Consider the following 14,991-nt stretch of genomic DNA (forward strand, 5'->3'; position numbering starts at 1 on the left):
TACTTCTTCTAGTTGTGATGTTTGGTTGTTAATTTGAGATCTTTCTACATTTTTTATGTGGGGAATTAGTGCTATAAATTTCCCTCTTAACACTCACTGCCTTAGCTGTGTCCTTGATATTCTGGTGTGTTGCATCTTTGTTCTCATGTACTTCCTGATTTCTTCATTTCATGCTTTACCAAAAAGTCGTTCAGGAGCAGGTTGTTTAATTTCCATATAATTTCATGGTTTTGAGTGATTTTTTTTGTCTTGATTTCTATTTTTATTGTGCTGTGGTCCAAGAGTGTGTTTGGTATGATTTGTTTTTTGTTATTTGCTGAGGGTTGTTTTATATCCAATTGTGTGGTCACTTTTAGACTAGGTGTCATGTGGTGGTAAGAAGAATATATATTCCATTGTTTTGGGGTGGAGAGTTCTGTACAGCTCTATCAAATCCATTTGAGTTCAGGTCGTAAATATCTACATTAATTTTTTTCCTCAATGATATGTTTAATACTGTCAGCAGAGTGTTAATGTCCTTCACTATTATTGTGAGTGAGTGTAAGTTTCTTTGTAGGTTCTAAAAACTTGCTTTATGAATCTGAGTGCTCCTGTGTTGGATGCATTTATATTTAGAATAGTTAAGTCTTGTAGAATTTCAACAACCCTTTATGATTATGTAATTCCCTTCTTTGTCCTTTTTTAACCTTTGTTTATTTAAAGGCTATTTTGTCTGAAATTAGCATTGCAACCCTTGCTTTTTTCTGATTTTCATTTACTTATAGATTTTTCTCTATTCCTTTATTTTGAGCCCATGAATGTCATTATGTGTGAGATGGGTTTCTTGAAGATGGCTTACTATTGGGTCTTGTTATTTTATCCAGCTTGCCACTCTGTCTTTTAAATGGGGGTATGTACAAACAACTCCACCAAATGGATGAACCTATAACTTGTTGACAGCTTTCTCTCTCTGGTTCTCAGATGAGGAATGATGATAAAACAAAACCAAAAGGCATCTTATTGAGGAAGGTCAGCTCCAGTGGATTTCTTTGAGACAACCCAAGTTAGATGGAGCTAGTGGGAAAAAATACAGTAATTCTTTAAACTATCATTCAAGCAAAACCTGTGGCCTAAGTGTTCCTTTTAAAGTAGCTAGACTTGTTAGAGATTTTATTGAGTGGATATAAGCACTTTATACAGAAACTTTTTTTAAAAAAAAGTACACCATCTTTTCATAGAACAGAGGAACAGCTGTCACATCAGTTCCCGATGCCAAGCACAGCAATATAAAGTATATACCCTGTGAGTTAGATGAAGCAGAGGAAAGGGATCAAGAGATTAATATACCTCTTTGAGAAAAGCACCCAAAATAAATAATTTTATTATTTTTTGCAAAAATAAATAAATAAATAAATAAATAAATAAATAAATAAATGGGGGCATTTAGCCCATTTACATTCATGGTTAGTATTGACATGTGTAATTCTGACCTTGTCATTGTGTTGTTAGCTGGATATTATGCTGGCTTGTTTGCATGGTTGCTTTATAGTGACACTGGTCTTTGTACTTCAGTGTGTTTTTGTATTGGCTGATAATGGTCTTTCCTTTACATATTGAAAACTCTTTTTAATATCTCTTCTAAGATGCATCTGGTGCTAATGACCTTACTCAGCATTTATTTATCTAAAAATGATCTTATTTTTCCTTCACTGAATAAGTGTAGTTTGCCTGGATATGAAATTCTTGGTTGAGAATACATTTTTTTCTGTAAGAATGCTGAATATAGGCCCCTGATTTTTTCTGGCTTGTAAGGTTTCTGCTGAAAGGTCTGCTGTTAGCCTAATGGGGTTCCCTTTGTAGGGGACCTACCCTTTCTTTCTAGCTGCCTTTAACATTTTTTTTCATTTCAGCTTTTAAAAATAAGAAGGTTATGTGTCCTGGGAATGATCTTCTCATGTAGGATATTTCAGGGGTTTCCTGAGGCCAGATGTGGTGGCTCACACCTGTAATCCCTGAACTTTGGGAGGCCAAGGTGGGCAGACCACTTGAAGTCAGGAGTTTGAGACCAGCCTGGTCAACATGGCAAAACCTTGTCTCCACTAAAAATACAACCAAAAAAAAATTAACTGGGCATGTTGGTGCACACTTGTAATCCCGGCTACTTGGGAGGCTGAGGCATGAGAATCACTTGAACCTGGGAGGTGAAGGTTGCAGTGAGCCAAGATTGTGCCACTACACTCCAGCCTGAGTGACAGAGCTAGGCTCTGTTTCTAAATAATTATAACCATAATCATAATCACAATCAATCACAAATGAGACTATTACAGGGGTTATCTGTATTTTCTGAATTTGACTGTTGAACTCTCTAGGGAAACTGGGGATATTTTCAGGGAAAATACCTTGAAATGTGTTTTCTTTTTTTTTTTAATTTTTAAATTTATTTTATTATTATTATACTTTAAGTTTTAGGGTACATGTGCACAATGTGCAGGTTAGTTACATATGTATACATGTGCCATGCTGGTGCGCTGCACCCACTAACTCGTCATCTAGCATTAGGTATATCTCCCATTGCCATCCCTCCCCCCTCCCCCCACCCCACAACAGTCCCCAGAGTGTGATGTTCCCCTTCCTGTGTCCATGTGTTCTCATTGTTCAATTCCCACCTATGAGTGAGAATATGCGGTGTTTGGATTTTTGTTCTTGCGATAGTTTACTGAGAATGATGATTTCCAATTTCATCCATGTCCCTACAAAGGACATGAACTCATCATTTTTTATGGCTGCATAGTATTCCATGGTGTATATGTGCCACATTTTCTTAATCCAGTCTATCATTGTTGGACATTTGGGTTGGTTCCAAGTCTTTGCTATTGTGAATAATGCCGCAATAAACATACATGTGCATGTGTCTTTATAGCAGCATGATTTATAGTCCTTTGGGTATATACCCAGTAATGGGATGGCTGGGTCAAATGGTATTTCTAGCTCTAGATCCCTGAGGAATCGCCACACTGACTTCCACAATGGTTGAACTAGTTTACAGTCCCACCAACAGTGTAAAAGTGTTATAATTTCTTCACATCCTCTCCAGCACCTGTTGTTTCCTGACTTTTTAATGATTGCCATTCTAACTGGTGTAAAATGGTATCTCATTGTGGTTTTGATTTGCATTTCTCTGATGGCCAGTGATGGTGAGCATTTTTTCATATGTTTTTTGGCTGCATAAATGTCTTCTTTTGAGACGTGTCTGTTCATGTCCTTTGCCCACTTTTTGATGGGGTTGTTTGTTTTTTTCTTGTAAATTTGTTTGAGTTCATTGTAGATTCTGGATATTAGCCCTTTGTCAGATGAGTAAGTTGTGAAAATTTTCTCCCATTTTGTAGGTTGCCTGTTCACTCTGTTGGTAGTTTCTTTTGCTGTGCAGAAGCTCTTTAGTTTAATTAGATCCCATTTGTCAATTTTGGCTTTTGTTGCCATTGCTTTTGGTGTTTTAGACATGAAGTCCGTGCCCATGCCTATGTCCTGAATGGTAATGCCTAGGTTTTCTTCTAGGGTTTTTATGGTTTTAGGTCTAATGTTTAAGTCTTTAATCCATCTTGAATTAATTTTTGTATAAGGTGTAAGGAAGGGATCCAGTTTCAGCTTTCTACATATGGCTAGCCAGCTTTCCCAGCACCATTTATTAAATAGGGAATCCTTTCCCCATTGCTTGTTTTTCTCAGGTTTGTCAAAGATCAGATAGTTGTAGATATGTGGCGTTATTTCTGAGGGCTCTGTTCTGTTCCATTGCTCTATATCTCTGTTTTGGTACCAGTACCATGCTGTTTTGGTTACTGTAGCCTTGTAGTATAGTTTGAAGTCAGGTAGTGTGATGCCTCCAGCTTTGTTCTTTTGGCTCAGGATTGACTTGGCAATGTGGGCTCTTTTTTGGTTCCATGTGAACTTTAAAGTAGTTTTTTCCAATTCTGTGAAGAAAGTCATTGGTAGCTTGATGGGGATGGCATTGAATCTATAAATTACCTTGGGCAGTATGGCCATTTTCATGATATTGATTCTTCCTACCCATGAGCATGGAATGTTCTTCCATTTGTTTGTATCCTCTTTTATTTCCTTGAGCAGTGGTTTGTAGTTCTCCTTGAAGAGGTCCTTCACGTCCCTTGTAAGTTGGATTACTAGGTATTTTATTCTCTTTGAAGCAATTGTGAATGGGAGTTTCCTCATGATTTGGCTCTCTGTTTGTCTGTTGTTGGTGTATAAGAATGCTTGTGATTTTTGTACATTGATTTTGTATCATGAGACTTTGCTGAAGTTGCTTATCAGCTTAAGGAGATTTTGGGCTGAGACAATGGGGTTTTCTAAATATACAATCATGTCATCTGCAAACAGGGACAATTTGACTTCCTCTTTTCCTAATTGAATACCCTTTATTTCCTTCTCCTGCCTAATTGCCCTGGCCAGAACTTCCAACACTATGTTGAAAAGGAGTGGTGAGAGAGGGCATCCCTGTCTTGTGCCAGTTTTCAAAGGGAATGCTTCCAGTTTTTGCCCATTCAGTATGATATTGGCTGTGGGTTTGTCATTGATAGCTCTTATTATTTTGAGATATGTCCCATCAATACCTAATTTATTGAGAGTTTTTAGCATGAAGGGTTGTTGAATTTTGTCAAAGGCCTTTTCTGCATCTATTGAGATAATCATGTGGTTTTTGTCTTTGGTTCTGTTTATATGCTGGATTACATTTATTGATTTGCGTATATTGAACCAGCCTTGCATCCCAGGGATGAGGCCCACTTGATCATGGTGGATAAGCTTTTTGATGTGCTGCTGGATTCGGTTTGCCAGTATTTTATTGAGGATTTTTGCATCAATGTTCATCAAGGATATTGGTCTAAAATTCTCTTTTTTTGTTGTGTCTCTGCCCGGCTTTGGTATCAGGATGATGCTGGCCTCATAAAATGAGTTAGGGAGGATTCCCTCTTTTTCTATTGATTGGAATACTTTCAGAAGGAATGGTACCAGTTCCTCCTTGTACCTCTGGTAGAATTCGGCTGTGAATCCATCTGGTCCTGGACTCTTTTTGGTTGGTAAGCTATCGATTATTGCCACAATTTCAGATCCTGTTATTGGTCTAGTCAGAGATTCAACTTCTTCCTGGTTTAGTCTTGGGAGAGTGTCGAGGAATTTATCCATTTCTTCTAGATTTTCCAGTTTATTTGTGTAGAGGTGTTTGTAGTATTCTCTGATGGTAGTTTGTATTTCTGTGGGATTGGTGGTGATATCCCCTTTATCATTTTTTATTGCATCTATTTGATTCTTCTCTCTTTTTTTCTTTATTAGTCTTGCTAGCAGTCTATCAATTTTGTTGATCCTTCCAAAAAAACAGCTCCTGGATTCATTAATTTTTTGAAGGTTTTTTTTTTTGTCTCTATTTCCTTCAGTTCTGCTCTGATTTTAGTTATTTCTTGCCTTCTGCTAGCTTTTGAATGTGTTTGCTCTTGCTTTTCTAGTTCTTTTAATTGTGATGTTAGGGTGTCAATTTTGGATCTTTCCTGCTTTCTCTTGTGGGCATTTAGTGCTATAAATTTCCCTCTACACACTGCTTTGAATGTGTCCCAGAGATTCTGGTAATGTGTGTCTTTGTTCTCGTTCGTTTCAAAGAACATCTTTATTTCTGCCTTCATTTTGTTATGTACCCAGTAGTCATTCAGGAGCAGGTTGTTCAGTTTCCATGTAGTTGAGTGGTTTTGTGTGAGATTCTTAATCCTGAGTTCTAGTTTGATTGCACTGTGGTCTGAGAGATAGTTTGTTATAATTTCTGTTCTTTTACATTTGCTGAGGAGAGCTTTACTTCCAACTATGCGGTCAATTTTGGAATAGGTGTGGTGTGGTGCTGAAAAAAAAGTATATTCTGTTGATTTGGGGTGGAGAGTTCTGTAGATGTCTATTAGGTCCGCTTGGTGCAGAGCTGAGTTCAGTGCCTGCGTATCCTTGTTGACTTTCTGTCTCATTGATCTGTCTAATGTTGACAGTGGGTTGTTAAAGTCTCCCATTATTAATGTGTGGGAGTCTAAGTCTCTTTGTAGGTCACTCAGGACTTGCTTTATGAATCTGGTTGCTCCTGTATTGGGTGCATGTATATTTAGGATAGTTAGCTCTTCTTGTTGAATTGATCCCTTTACCATTAAGTAATGGCCTTCTTTGTCTCTTTTGATCTTTGTTGGTTTAAAGTCTGTTTTGTCAGAGACTAGGATTGCAACCCCTGCCTTTTTTTGTTTTCCATTTGCTTGGTAGATCTTCCTCCATCCTTTTATTTTGAGCCTATGTGTGTCTCTGCACGTGAGATGGGTTTCCTGAATACAGCACACTGATGGGTCTTGACTCTTTATCCAATTTGCCAGTCTGTGTCTTTTAATTGGAGCATTTAGTCCATTTACATTTAAAGTTAATATTGTTATGTGTGAATCTGATCCTGTCATTATGATGTTAGCTGGTTATTTTGCTCGTTAGTTGATGCAGTTTCTTCCTAGTCTTGATGGTCTTTACATTTTGGCATGATTTTGCAGTGGCTGGTACCGGTTGTTCCTTTCCATGTTTAGTGCTTCCTTCAGGGGCTCTTTTAGGGCAGGCCTGGTGGTAACAAAATCTCTCAGCATTTGCTTGTCTGTAAAGTATTTTATTTCTCCTTCACTTATGAAGCTTAGTTTGGCTGGATATGAAATTCTGGGTTGAAAATTCTTTTCTTTAAGAATGTTGAATATTGGCCCCCACTCTCTTCTGGCTTGTAGAGTTTCTGCCGAGATATCTGCTGTTAGTCTGATGGGCTTCCCTTTGAGGGTAACCCGACCTTTCTCTCTGGTTGCCCTTAACATTTTTTCCTTCGTTTCAACTTTGGTGAATCTGACAATTATGTGTCTTGGAGTTGCTCTTCTTGAGGAATATCTTTGTGGCGTTCTCTGTATTTCCTGAATCTGAATGTTGGCTTGCCTTGCTAGATTGGGGAAGTTCTCCTGGATAATATCCTGCAGAGTGTTTTCCAACTTGGTTCCATTCTCCCCGTCACTTTCAGGTACACCAATCAGATGTAGATTTGGTCTTTTCACATAGTCCCATATTTCTTGGAGGCTTTGCCCATTTCTTTTTATTCTTTTTTCTCTAAACTTCTCTTCTCGCTTCATTTCATTCATTTCATCTTCCATCGCTCATACCCCTTCTTGCAGTTGATCGCATTGGCCCCTGAGGCTTCTGCATTCTTCACGTAGTTCTCGAGCCTTGGTTTTCAGCTCCATCAGCTCCTTTAAGCACTTCTCTGTATTGGTTATTCTTGTTATACATTCTTCTAAATTTTTTTCAAAGTTTTCAACTTCTTTGCCTTTGGTTTGAATGTCCTCCCGTAGCTCAGAGTAATTTGATCGTCTGAAGCCTTCTTCTCTCAGCTCGTCAAAGTCATTCTCCGTCCAGCTTTGTTCCGTTGCTGGTGAGGAACTGTGTTCCTTTGGAGGAGGAGAGGCGCTCTGCTTTTTAGAGTTTCCAGTTTTTCTGCTCTGTTTTTTCCGCATCTTTGTGGTTTTATCTACTTTTGGTCTTTGATGATGGTGATGTACAGATGGGTTTTTGGTGTGGATGTCCTTTCTGTTTGTTAGTTTTCCTTCTAACATACAGGACCCTCAGCTGCAGGTCTGTTGGAGTACCCAGCCGTGTGAGGTGTCAGTCTGCCCCTGCTGGGGGGTGCCTCCCAGTTAGGCTGCTCGGGGGTCAGGGGTCAGGGACCCACTTGAGGAGGCAGTCTGCCCGTTCTCAGATCTCTAGCTGCGTGCTGGGAGAACCACTGCTCTCTTCAAAGCTGTCAGACAGGGACATTTAAGTCTGCAGAGGTTACTGCTATCTTTTGGTTTGTCTGTGCCCTGCCCCCAGAGGTGGAGCCTACAGAGGCAGGCAGGCCTCCTTGAGCTGTGGTGGGCTTTACCCAGTTCGAGCATCCCCGCTGCTTTGTTTACTTAAGCAAGCCTGGGTAATGGCGGGCGCCCCTCCCGCAGCCTCGCTGCTGCCTTGCAGTTTGATCTCAGACTGCTGTGCTAGCAATCAGCGAGACTCCGTGGGCGTAGGACCCTCCAAGCCAGGTGCGGGATATAATCTCCTGGTGCGCCGTTTTTTAAGCCCATCGGAAAAGCGCAGTATTCAGGTGGGAGTGACCCGATTTTCCAGGTGCCCTCTGTCACCACTTTCTTTGACTAGGAAAGGGAACTCCCTGACCCCTTGTGCTTCCCAAGCGAGGCAATGCCTCGCCCTGCTTCGGCTTGTGAACAGTGCGTGCATCCACTGACCTGCGCCCACTGTCTGGCACTCCCTAGTGAGATGAACCCGGTACCTCAGATGGAAATGCAGAAATCACCCGTCTTCTGTGTCACTCACGCTGGGAGCTGTAGACCGGAGCTGTTCCTATTCGGCCATCTTGGCTCCTCCGCTCTGAAATGTGTTTTCTAACTTGTATGTTTCTCCCTGTCCCTTTCAGGGATTGCAATGATTTATAGATTTCCCTCTTTACATAATCCCATATTTCTCAGAGGTTTTGTTTGTTCCTTTTTATTCTTTTTCATTTGATTTTGTCTGACTGTCTTATTTCAGAGAGCCAGTCTTCAAGTTCTGAGGTTCCCTCCTCAGCTTGGCTTATTCTGCTGTTAATATTTGTGATTGCATTGTAAAATTCTTGTAGAGTGGTTTTCAGCTCTATCAGATTACTTAGCTTCTTTTTTATATTGGCTAATTTTTCTGTCCTATATTGTTTTATTGTGATTCTTATTTTGCTTGAATTGGGTTTTGCCGTACTCTTGAATATTGATAATCTTAATTTCTATCCGTATTCTGAATTATATTTCTGACATTTCAGCCAACTCGGCCTGGTTAAGAATCCTCTTTGGGGAACCAGTGTGATCATTTGGAGGACATAAGACATCCTGGCCATTTGAGTTGCTGGAGTTCTTGTGTTGGTTCTTTCTCATTTCTATGTGTGGGTATTTCTTTAACTGCTGGGTTGCCTCTAATTAAAGTGGTCAGGCAGAGGAAGAGTGGTTGTGTTGGAGTCCCAGGCTCAGCAGCCCTGCTCAATGAGAAGTGAGGACCAGGACCTATGTGGAGCACAGTCTGGCCACTTTTCCATGAGGTGGGTGCTTTGTGCTGGGGGTCCAGATCAGCCCCTGGTCCCCATGGCTCTCTGGAGCCTGAAGACAGCAAGGGCAAGGGCTGTGAGACGGAAAACATGGTAACCCATCTATATTAGTTCATTCTTGCACTGCTTTAAAAAAGTACCTGAAACTGTGTAATTTATAAAGAAAAGACATTTAATTGGCTCACGGTTCTGCAAGCTGTGCAGGTAGGATGGCTGGGCAGGCCTCAGGAAACTTTCAATCATGGCAGAAGGTGAAGCAGAAGCAGGCATGTCTTACATGGCTGGAGAAGAAGGAATAGAGAGAAAGGGGAGGTGCTACACACTTTTAAATAAGTAGATCTTATGAGAACTCACTCACTATTACAACAACAGCAAGGGGGAAGTCTGCCTCCATGATTCATTCTCCTCCCACCAGGCACCTCCTCCAACACTGGGGATAACAGTTAGACACAAGAATTGGACAGGAACACAAATCCAAACTGTATCACCATCCCTCCCACTGGGAGCTCTGTCTCAGGGAGTTGCAGAGCTGATACTGGCTCTATAGCCCCAGCTGGGGAGTGGCAGGAAAGCCAAGCAGAGAGGACTTGCCCAGTGAGGAGACACAAAACTGGGGACCCATGTTACAAATAGTCTGGCTGCTGCAATATCCTGGGGGGGCCTCTCCAGTCCTTAGTCACCTCATATTTTCTAGCACCTGAAGGTATCCACAGTGAAGGCTGTAAAGCCACAAAGATGGTGGCCTTCCCCTCCCTCTGGGGGCTCCATCCCAGAGAGGTACATACCTGCTGTACCCCAAATGCACCTGCAGGAGCTAGTTAGAGACCCCAGTAGGGAGATCCCACCCAGTGAGGAAAAATGGGATCCGGGACCCAGGTGAAAAAGCAGTCTGTCTGCCTCTCTGTAGAGCTGCTGTGCTGGGGGACTGCTCCAGTCTCTAGCTGCCTTGGACTCCCTAGAGCCCAAAGGCAACAATGGCTCTAGCTAAGGCTGCGAAACAGCAAATATGGCAGCCTGCCCCTTCCCCTGGGAGCCCCATCTCAGGGAGGTGTAATGCTGCTACCACCAGTGGCTGGCTGGAGTTAGAAGCCACTGGGTCTTATCCTGTGAGGGGCCTTGTAAGGGGGGCCTGCAGACCATAGCTGCTCAGCCCCCTGGATTCAGTTTGTTTCCTAGGAGTATGCACAGGAGTCTAACTTCTCACTTTGCTGGAGTTGCAGCTGCTTTTTCTGGGAAGCCGAGATATTTAAAGCTCCTGGGGCTCCACGTGTGCCTGAACAGCTGCTCTGCCAAGACTCCACATAGCACTGCGTGTCAGACTGCAGACCCTGGTGGAGTGTGTTCATAACGGAATCTCCTGACTTGAGGGTTGCAAAGAACCGTGGGAGAAGTGTGGGCCCCCAGGGTTGCTTACTCACTCACCATTTCCCTGGGCAGGCGAGGCTCCCCTGGCTCCGTGTGACTGTCAGGTGGGCAGTTGTCCTGTCTTCCCTCCATTCTCTGTGGGTTATTTTCTTGATGAATCCCATGTGTTTACAAGGATGTTGAAGGTGCTGTATTCACTTCCTCTTTCTATTTTTCTCCATGAGAGAAAGGCATACTAGCTGCTTCTAGCTGGCCACCTTGGCAAGTCTCCTCTCTAAGCATTTTTACAGTATATATAATCTTTGTTTACTTTTAAAAGAGGACTCATATCTCAAATGCAGCTTCCTTTGATTATTGTGGAATAAAGTAGAAAAAAATGGAATGGAAAGGAGAAAAGGAGGAATAAATATATCTAAACATATAAGATATTTCTAAGCATTTTCTGATATATGCTATTATACGTGTAACAATAGTTTCCCTGCTTAAAAATAATTTTAAAAACTGGCTTTGATAAAAAGCACAGTAAAGTAATACTAGTAATCACTTCAAGAAATCTTCTTGGTCTTTTGTTTCCAATTTCTGATGTATGTGCATTTAATCCCCCAATATATACATAGAAATAAAGTGAATCAATGGATAAACTAATTATAATAAACATGCATGGGCATAGCCAAACATAATACTCTATCACTTCTCATTAAAAATATTCTAAGAGAAAACTTGAGATTTAAATATGTAAATAGTCACACTGATTGTTTTTTATTTTTAGGAAGTAAGCAAATCATATAGGCTACAAAGGTAATAATGTTTAATTTAGGAGACAATGGCAGAGTTCCTCAAAAAGAACTGTAAAATATCACACAAAAACTATTTTTGGAAATTAATAAAATATTATAATTTATGTGTAATAATCATAAATTCTTTTCCCCACATAGAATGCAGCACTTAAGATTTAAAGACATGTAAACACCTTATCAGTAAATTCTTTATAATCAATATGAAGAGATATATTATACATAGAAAATAACCTAAAATTTAAGAATTGTTGAATTCTGTGGAGAACTATAAAAATATAATGTGTTAATGTTAATAATAATTACCAAATTGTAGGTGCTTTTAAAATTCAGTGGAAGTAATGAACTGAACATGGTGCTAGCTAGTTTTACACCAAAATGTTACATTAGTTAAGAGGAGAGAAGGAAGTAAAACATAATAATAATAAACAAAGGGCTGGGCACAGTGGCTCATGCCTGTAATCCCAGAACTTTGGGAGGTCGAGGTGGGCAGACCACTTTAGGTCAGGACTTTGAGACCAGCCTGGCCAACATGACAAAACCCATCTCTACTAAAAATGCAAAAATTACCTGGTGGTGGTGGTGCATGCCTCTAATCCCAGCTACTTGGGTGGTGGGGTCAGGAGATTTGCTTTACCCAGGGGGCAGAGGTTGCAGTGTGCTGAGACCATGCCATTGCATTCCAGCCTGGGTGACAGGGTGAGACTCCATCTCAAAAATAAGTAAATAAAATAAAATAAAAATATATTTTTGTGTCAGACAGCTTTATATATGATGAAGAGAATATTTTTGCCTAAAGAAATTGTATATGGCAGTCATAAGAGACACATATAAAGATTTAGCCTAGGGATTATTTGAAAAGGATCTGGGACAAAAATCTTAAAATCAGGGAAGCAAATGAAAAGTTAATAAATTACTCTTGGATAAAAAATTATGTATTTTTATAAGTCTGAGCCTAAAGCTCTACTTTCCTAAAAAGCTGGGAATTAAAATCATCCACTGAACAGACTCAGTCTTCCTGTTTACGAATGAAAGTGAGTGATATAACCTGAATGGCACTTTGTTTGACAATCTTAAATAAGTTATTACCTGTTCTGGGATTTTAAAAGTCCAATTAAGCTGTTTCTTTCCAGCAAGCAACCAAGCTTTAAGCTAAAGACTAGTATTTTCTCAGTAGGGTTAATGTAGAAGCTCTTAAATAAAACAAGCTCCTCAATAATCCCTGCTGGCTTTTAATGCTTCATCTTGATGCTAAATTAGTTCCAGTAGCATAATTCTTTTAGCTCTTGGTCCTTTGGCTCACATCAAGCCTCTTGCCATAAACTCTTGAAAACAAAGGATTTTATTTAAACAATTCTTCAAATTTTCTGAGTTGATATTGGCCTAATTTGAAATCCATAGCCCATTAGACTAATATCTGAATGGCAGTGTTGTTATAAATTCGTATACCCCCTATTTTGAGAGCCATAGTATAAGATAAACTTCTAAATATTAAAAAAGAAGCCTTATAGTCTAAATTGTCAGGTTATGTTTAATATGTAAATATTAGGAGTTGTTTATGTACAACTGTGGGTTTCCAATTTTAGTATATATCAGCATTATCTGGTGGGTTGTTAAACACAGGTTGCTAAGCCTCAAACACAAAGCTTGTGATTTAGTGAGTTTGGAATAGAGTTCCAAAAGTTACATCACTAGAAAGTTCTCAGGCAAAACTAATGCTAGTGGTGTGGAGAATACACTTTGAGAACCACTACTTTAAAATATTTTGACTCTATTAGTGTTGGGATGTTAAGACAGACACTTGATATCTCTGAGACTCAGTTTCCACTTATTGAGGTATTAAAAGTATTAAAAGTAATGAGGTATCAAAACATTGCTTTGATAAGTATGAGACAATATGTAAATGATTCAGCAGGGATTCTGCACATAGTTGATAATTTGCAAATATTAACTGCCACTCTTTCTCTCTCTAAAGTTCACCGTTACATAGTGCCTAGCCAAACTTGTAAAACCAACAGAAGCAATGCATTTTAAATAGTCTTACATGTTCCTTCTGGAGGAATGGGAAGAAAGATGTCTTCAATCAATGCAGAGGTAGAGATTGGCCTGAGAAGGAAACAGATAAAGCTTAGTACTTTCTAACTGTGGGGATGATCAACCCATGTCAGTGTCATCTTGTTCCTCATCAGTCCTGATACTAAGACATGTCCAAAAGCAAAAACAAACAATAAAAAAAAAATAAAACACTGGGAAGAAGAACAGTCTACGTCAGTTACTACTGTCTATTGCAAATTCCAGAAAGCACAACAAAAAATCAGCTTAAACAGATTAAATTTTACTCATGATACATAACATGGCCAGGCATTTACTATTTTCTCTAGTTCTCTCACTTGGCATTCTGCATAGCAGTGGTCTCCAACATTTGTGGTACTAGGAACTGATTTTGTAGAATGCAGTTTTTCTGCAGACTGCAGTGGGGTGGGGTCAGATGATTTCAGGATGATTCAAGCACATAAGATTTATCATGCACTTTATTTCTATTATTATTACATTGTAATATGGAAAGAAAGAATAATACAACTCACCATAATGTAGCGTCAGTGGAAGCCCTGAGCTTGTTTTCCTGCAACTAGGTGGTTCCATCTGGGGATGATCAGAGACAGTGACATCCGAAGTGTGTTGCTTATGTCTAATCTACTTCATAATCTCCTTTTGGTTGCTGTCACTAAAGAAAACCATGATTCACATAGATAGGATATTGGAAATGGAAGCAGAATTTTCAGTGATTTTGTGGCAGTCTCAGGATATTCTACATTGACTTTAATTCAGAACATATGGAGATTTGAAGTTGTCTCAAACATACTTTTAAGGCCACTGTTATTTGTGATTTCAAGCAGTTGCTCCTCTCCTACAACGAACAAAGATAATTGACCTGGCTTATTTAAAAATGGGTAGCAGATCAATTCCTTCCCAGTTCAGAGGCCTTTTTTGCTGGGATGTAATGCTCAAACTCTTATGAAAGCTGAGAGTGGTGATCATGCACCAGCTGAGAGAAAGAGCCCCTGGCTCAGTCTCTTTCAAAATGGCTGCTGTTTGAATCATGTCAAAAACCCCAATGTCCTGTCATAGCCCCCATAATTCCAATTTGGTTTTGAATGCAACTATTTTTATCTGCCGACTTGAACACAGTTGTTGTTCCACCCTGAAGTGACATATTGAGTTCTTTGAGCAGGTCAAACAAGTAAGCAAGTTTTGCAACCCATTCTGTGTGAAATGTTCTGCCAATTGTAACTGTTTTTCTAAAAGAAATCTCTAGAGCACCTCTCAAGACTCAAAAACTCTGACCAGTGATCTACATTTAGAAAGGCAACTCACTACTATGTATAAGAGAAGATGTTTGTGCTCTGTGTCCATCTCACAGAGCTGTGCAAACAGACATGAGTTAAGGACATGTACTTTAATGTGGTTGACAACTGAAAAGCACTGTTAAGTTCAGGTGAATTGTTTTGGCTAGCCAGCATTTCTCTATGGATGACACGGTGCATAGACTCACATTCAGAAGTGACCGCTTTGACCTGAGTATTGAAATCAGAAAGCTGTCCAGTCATGGCAGCCGCTCCGTGTGTGTGCACATACTGACACAAAATGACCAGTTCAGTTTTTCTGAGATGTAATCATTAAAAGACT

This window comes from Pan troglodytes, chromosome 22, assembly GCF_028858775.2.
Source record: "Pan troglodytes isolate AG18354 chromosome 22, NHGRI_mPanTro3-v2.0_pri, whole genome shotgun sequence".
Classification (NCBI taxonomy): domain Eukaryota; kingdom Metazoa; phylum Chordata; class Mammalia; order Primates; family Hominidae; genus Pan; species Pan troglodytes.